The sequence below is a fragment of the Desmodus rotundus genome, chromosome 1 (assembly GCF_022682495.2).
Source record: "Desmodus rotundus isolate HL8 chromosome 1, HLdesRot8A.1, whole genome shotgun sequence".
Classification (NCBI taxonomy): Eukaryota; Metazoa; Chordata; class Mammalia; order Chiroptera; family Phyllostomidae; genus Desmodus; species Desmodus rotundus.
This window is the reverse complement of record NC_071387.1, coordinates 212,157,182-212,163,703: the sequence shown is the minus strand read 5'-3', so window position 1 is coordinate 212,163,703 and position 6,522 is coordinate 212,157,182. Positions and strand designations below refer to the sequence as shown.

The 6,522-nt window shown below is 44.9% G+C and overlaps 1 long non-coding RNA gene across 1 annotated transcript; it reads left to right on the top strand.

Annotated features, from left to right (window-relative positions):
• The first annotated feature begins 1,829 nt into the window (after positions 1-1,829).
• On the top strand, positions 1,830-3,654 carry LOC139440411 (uncharacterized). Its single transcript, XR_011650649.1, has 3 exons — positions 1,830-2,045; positions 2,347-2,476; positions 3,634-3,654. It is a non-coding gene; the product is annotated as an uncharacterized lncRNA (long non-coding RNA).
• Positions 3,655-6,522: the final 2,868 nt, after the last annotated feature.

The following is a 6,522-nucleotide window of genomic DNA, read 5'->3' as shown; positions in this document are numbered from 1 at the left end:
GGTAAGAGGGTCAACAGCCTCTTGCTAGGAGTGTCACTGTCTGAAGCTGAGGTGATGGTGCTGAAGTTCTCTTCCTAAACCAAACTGTGGCAACTAAACCTCTTAGGAAGAAATGAGATGACAATCCTAAGTAATATCTCAGTCTTCCCTTCCTTAACAGCCAGTTTCAAATCAACGTGCCAAGTGCAAAATGTTGGCCCTCTTCATTGCCACCTTTGAAACATTAAATAGAAGTTGTATATCCACAAGCTACATTAGTACATTGTTCCCTATTTCACTGACACAATCATTCAGTTTTGAGAAGGTTACTTTACTTAAATTGTTAAATCTTCCTTAAGTAAACGGTGACATACATGTACTCCCCTAATTCACCTCGTATTAAACACCTGACTGCTTGCTTACATGGTGGGGAAACAACCTTTCCTGTGACCTCAGGAATCTTTGGGCTGGTCTAATAATCCCACAGGTATGACACAGATTAGCCAATGAAAATGGCCTAATGTAAGACATACATAGGCGGGAGAACCTCACTCACAGGAGAGAGTCAGAAACCCCACACGCAGAAGAGCATAAATGAGGCAGCAATGATGTGAGGGGCCTTGGGGCTTCAAAGTATCCTTATAAAAAGGGTCAAGGGCCAGCCCCAGGGCCCCCTTGTAGCCGTCCTGCTTAAATCCATTAAATTTGGAAAAATTCCACCTGAAATGAATCTACATATTCCTTGACTTCTCCTAAAATAGTTAAAACTCAACTGGAAGCTACAGTCCCCAGGAAATGAAATGCTCCCGTCTCCACATCACTCACCACTGGAAAATAGGGGCGAAGGCAGCCAATGCTGTGGTCCCAGTTACTCAATAATGACAAGTCACAGACCAACACCAGCTCCGAGAACTTCAGACGCAGTAACTCCTGGCAAGAAAGGTCCCAACTTTAACAACCAGAGAGAAAGGCAATTACCCTCTTGACACTTTCTACCTGATTCCTCCAGACCATGTGGGACCCGTCCAATTTGGCTACAATATCAATGTTAGCTTTTGTGTTTAGGGAAAACTGCTCACCGTGGCTACCGCAAAGAAGACCGTTTCCGTCAGTCATGTCACTTGATCGGACCAGAACTGTCCCCAAACTCTGCCACGTCCAGTTCCAGTACGGTCAACCATGTTGTTTGACAAAGTCCAGACATGGGGGATATGTCTTCAAAGAAGCGTATCCTGGCCTGGAGGACGTGGCATTACTTGGGATCTGTGTGTGATTTTGTTCTTTCTCTTTCTTTGAATCTGTATTTTTACTGCTTTAATCATCTGGAACCTCCTGGAAATGATCACCACTCTTAGAATTGACCAGAAGCTGACACAAACAGGATATAATCAGACCAATACGTTTCTAGTCAACAAGCCCCTGAATGTCTAAAAGTCGTTAAAGTAACAGCCCCTCCTTTACCTTAAATAAGAATATATATCAATTAGACAGCCATAGAAATAAGAAAAGCTGGTTAGCTATTAAGCATATAGAAACAGTTACTATGAAGTTAAAGTTTATAGTACACAGAGAAACATTTTAGACAGAAAAGATAGATAGCTAAGTTAGGTATCACAAAAGCCTTATTGCCTCTGCTCAATCTACCGTATACTTTTGCCCTATGAACAATTTCTGAAAATGTCTAATTGTCTGATTTATAACTCTCCTAGTTAAAATAATCTTTGTTCACTATAACTGAATCTATGGAAACTTTGGTCAAAACAATCTTTGTTTAATATAATTATATCCATGGAAACTTTCGTACTTTTCCTGGTTACCTTTGTATTGATGTTTCTAGTTAACTGATCATGTTATGCACTTGCAAATGTTAATCTATGCCAAAAAGGAAAATATAAAAATCCATTTGTGCTTGCAATAAACGGAACAGAGCTTCACTGTCCTCTGAGGCGTGATGTCGTCTGTCTCCCATGGCCGACGCTTCATAGCACCTTCGGGACCCCCTGGACTCTGCTGCGGCTGGACCGCGGCAAAACTCTGTCTCAGCCCTTCCCCTGGCCAAGCACACAGTGAGCACCAGAGTCCCCGGGGGCGGTGTCCGCTCGGACAGAGCCCTTTCTCTCACCAGGGACATTTCTGATGCATAAACGCTGACTCTCCCTACTGGCACCGGAAGAGCCAAAGAAAGGTCTGGAGAGAAAACCGCGCGTGTAACCAGCCTGCTGCGCGGGTCCCTGACTCGAGCCTCCGCGTCTGCACGTGGGGTCCAGCGACCCCCTCCCTGTTGTCGCACCGCGGAAAATGGGTGAATTCCTTCGCTCCTTCACTACAGTCCTCGGACGCCGGTTTTCCCGTTTTTTCTTCTTTCAGAACCAGGAAAGAGAGGGGTGAGCTCCGCGGTCTTGGAGAGCTCACCCATGTGGATGCTCAGCCGGCTCCAGCTCCGCAAACCCCCGGACCCGCGCTGCGCCCCCCGGTCCCGAGAGAGGCCAGAGGCCGGGTGCGCAGCGCCGTCCGCGGTGAAGGAGCTCCACTCCGCTCTCCTTTCCTTCCCACCGGGGAGAGGACCCCCCAAAGCTGTGTTAGCGCGCGACTCCGTGTCCTGTCTCCTGCCCCATCGCTCTCCCCCCAAACCCTCCTGGAGTCTCTCATGGTCTCCGTCACCTACTCCCACCCGCAGGTCCCCGTCCCCAAACCTCCCTTCTCTGCGTTCCAGCAGAATTCCGCGCGGGCCCTTTCCCCTCCTGCTCCCAACGTAACCCGTTCAAACCTCCCCCAGGCGGCTCCAGCCCACCCTCTCCTGTCCCCACCGCGCACCAGGGTCCAGCCCTCTTTCCAGACACGCGCCGCCCTTCTCTTCTCACCCGGGCTTGTCCCCGAACCTGAACCCCGAACCACCGGATCGCAGCCCCGCCGGCCTCTCCTGGCCCCTCCGTCCCTCACCAGCCCCTCTGTCCCTCCCAGGGCAGCGTCCTGGTCGCTCCTCCCCCCGAAGTTCTCGAGGTTCCCGGGGCAGACATCGCTCCGCCCCCTCCGCTCTGCGTCCCAAGACATTTGCCCCCGCGCGACCCCGCCAACGCTCCTCCGCCCACGCGGGTCCTCCGCCGGTGCGTCCCCCGTCCTGTGTCCGCTGGGATGGAGGAGAGGGGACCCGCGGGCCAGCGAGGGGACGGGCTGGATCTGAGAAGGGCTCTGAACCGAAAGGCTCAGGACCGCAGGGAGGCCAAGCGCAGCGCCGGGCAGGTGCGGCCCCACCCGGACGCGGAGGACAGGGATGGAGCGCGGTCTCGCCCCGGGAAGGGAGCGCGTTCACTCGGTGAACACGTGTGAAGCATTTGCTGGTGTCCGGCTGGGGGACGGGCGTCTCGTGTGTAATACGGGCCAGCCACACACTGGTGAGAGGGACACACGCGCCTTCGTGCGGCTCCCTGTCCCTGCAGGTGGACGAGACGCGGTGCAAGCGTCCAGGCTGCGCGGGCACCTGCCCGAGCGCAGCAGGTGGAAGGGACCCGACGCCTGGGGACACGGAGTCACGGTGGTGAAGCGCTGCAGGCGTCCCAGGATGACGGCTTTCCTGTCATCGCTCACACGTCACTCCTTAATACCTACTCTGTGACGTCACTAACAGTAAATACTCTTGCTTTCCCGCATTCCCAGATTCACCATCTCCAATCTCCCTTATGGACAATGCGGACACTGGCCAGATCGTGAGTTCCTCAGACAACCTGCAGGGGGCGCGATTTCTCTTACAAACACTGCTGGTTTCTGCAGGACCAGGGGTCCGAGCCCTGGACTCACTTAAAGGTAAGTATCCTGTTCCTGCTTTATTGCATCATCAATGAACTCACCGCCAACGAGATTTTCTCTCGCTCCTCACATCACCTCATTTCTTCATAGTTTTTCAAGTGTTATCTACTTTAAGTATTTTTACATAACTAAAGTAATGTAATTTTATTATTGTACAATAACTTATTTACCTTGATACCTTATTTACCAAATCACGAAAAGCAACGTAATGATTACAAGTAACAGAATTTGTTACAGTCAGGGGAAATAACACACATATAAATATCCTTTATATGTATATAGAAACAGAAAGTTAAAGACAGAATCAAAAAGAACCAATAGCAACAAAACAGATAAAACACCTAACGCCAACCTCAGCAAGAATGTGCAGTGATCTGTGTGGACAAATGTTACAATGATGCCCAATGAAAGACGCCTGAACAACTGTAAAGTGGCATCGTGTTCTTCGATGAAAAACATAAGAATGTCAATTTCCCAAAGTTGCTTATAAATTGTGATACAGTTTAAAATATCAACATTTTAAAACTAAAACAAACTCATTTTCAGTTCACTTGTTAAAATTAGGAAAGAAAAGGGAATCCTGGAAAAGCAAATTAATAAATAGAACCTAGCTCAACCAAATATAACTATGTATTGTGTTATAAATCTACGTTAATCTAAACAGTGGGGTAATAGTCTTTGAATAGACAAACTGATGGGACAAAATACAAAGTCCAATAGTAAATGCAAAATCAGATGGAAATTTTCTATGACAAAGATATCTCCTTAGACTTGTGGGAAAATATTTATAATATAATAAAAGGTGTTGGAACAAGTGAATGGGAAAAATATTACATTATTTTAATGTAATATTAAAAAGGAGGATGTAATATCTCCTACATTACATCCTCTGACAAAATCAATTCTTTGATTGATTATAATAGCCACTTATCACTAACATAACAAACTGAGAGCTACCTAGAGAAATGTGCAAAAAATATCTAAAGTGAAAGAATGGGGAAAATATACTATACGAGCATTAACCAAATGAAAATTATATAATAACATAGTAGACTTGAAGACAAAAAAACACTACTAAAAATAAAGAGGAATACTTCATATCAGTCAGTTCAATCTACCAGTTAGTTCCACATTTTTATTCACTTAATAACATAAACTCAAAATTATATAGAACAGAGCTACATGGAAAATTATATAAATTAATAATCATAATAGGAGATTTAACAAACCTCTATCATTCAGGTTCTATTCCAGAACCAATAAAGCCCCCCCAAAATAATAAAAATATTTTTAAAATAACATGAGAAGCAAATTGCATTCAATGTGGATAAGTACTTCACTACACCCCAAAACTGCAAATTACAGATGCTTTCCAAGCACCCTGGAAACTTTTTTAAACACTGACTATATAGTGATATAAAGCAAGTTTCAATAAATTTCAAGTATATATATAAAAACATATATATATATGTTTTTTGCTTTCACTACCATTAATCAAGAAATCAGTAACAACAGATAACTAGAAAATACTTATATTTACATATTATGAAATACACTTCTAAATAACCACCCAAAAATAAACCAATTGGAATTAAAAAATAATTTTCATGGAATGATAGTAAAAATACTGCATACCAAGGCCAGATCACTCAGGTTCCAAAGATGATCACAGCTTGAAGATCAGGGGTTTTCGCCCTGGCTTGTGCCCCTCAGCAGATGGAGCACGGGCTGCAAACCAAAGGGTTGACAGTTGATTCCCAGGCAGGGCACATGCCTGGGTTGCAGGCCAGGTCCCCAGTGGGGGCCAGGGGAGAGGCAACCACACATTGATGTTTCTTTCCCTCTCTTTCTCCCTTCCTTCCCCTCTCTTTAAAAATAAATAAATAAAAATTTTTAAAAATCAGTGGTTTTCAACCTAAGGTTGACTTTGCCCCCAAAGGGACATTTGGCACATTGTGTAGAGACCTTTCAGATTGTTGTTAGGGGGGTTAAGGTGGAAGTTACTGTCATGCACTGAATAGAGGTAACTATGTAGGTGCTTAATTGCTAATAAGCACCTACAATGCAGGGAAAATTCCCCCAATCTCATAGCCATGAGAAACCCTCCTCTGTATGGAGCAGGATGAAGAGTCCATTAGAACACAAACAGCATGTGACTTTGCACCCTAGATCTGAAATCATGCCTCTCTCTGGACATGTAGCTTGGAGGCTGAGAGCTAAAGAACAACAACAAAAATAAATAAATAAAAATGCCAGCCATCTTGCAAAGACTGGGGAGGAATGTCCTTGGCTAGGAAGACACCCACAAAACCTCAGAAGCCAAGGAAGATATGGCACCTTAAGAGACTGCACCACATGTGATAAACCGCAGCACTGAGGCTCACTGTCTCTTTCCATTGCCCATAAATCACTCTTCAGTAATTGTTTCTTAAAATAACTTAGAATCTATAATCTGACTCTTTTAGATTCCAGAATTCACCATCTAACGTTCTCTGCTTTGAAAATGTGGACATTTGCCATATTGTGAGTTCCTCAGATAACCTACAAGGGGCACAATTTTACTTACAAAATACTTCTGATTTCTAGAACACCATTGCTCCAGGCCCTGAACTCATTTACAATGCTAAGAATCATGTTACTATATTATTTAATTATTAATGAACTTAAAGCTGACAAATTTTAACTCTTCATGTCTTCATGTTTTATTCTAAGCTTTAACTACTTTTTTATGTTCTATAC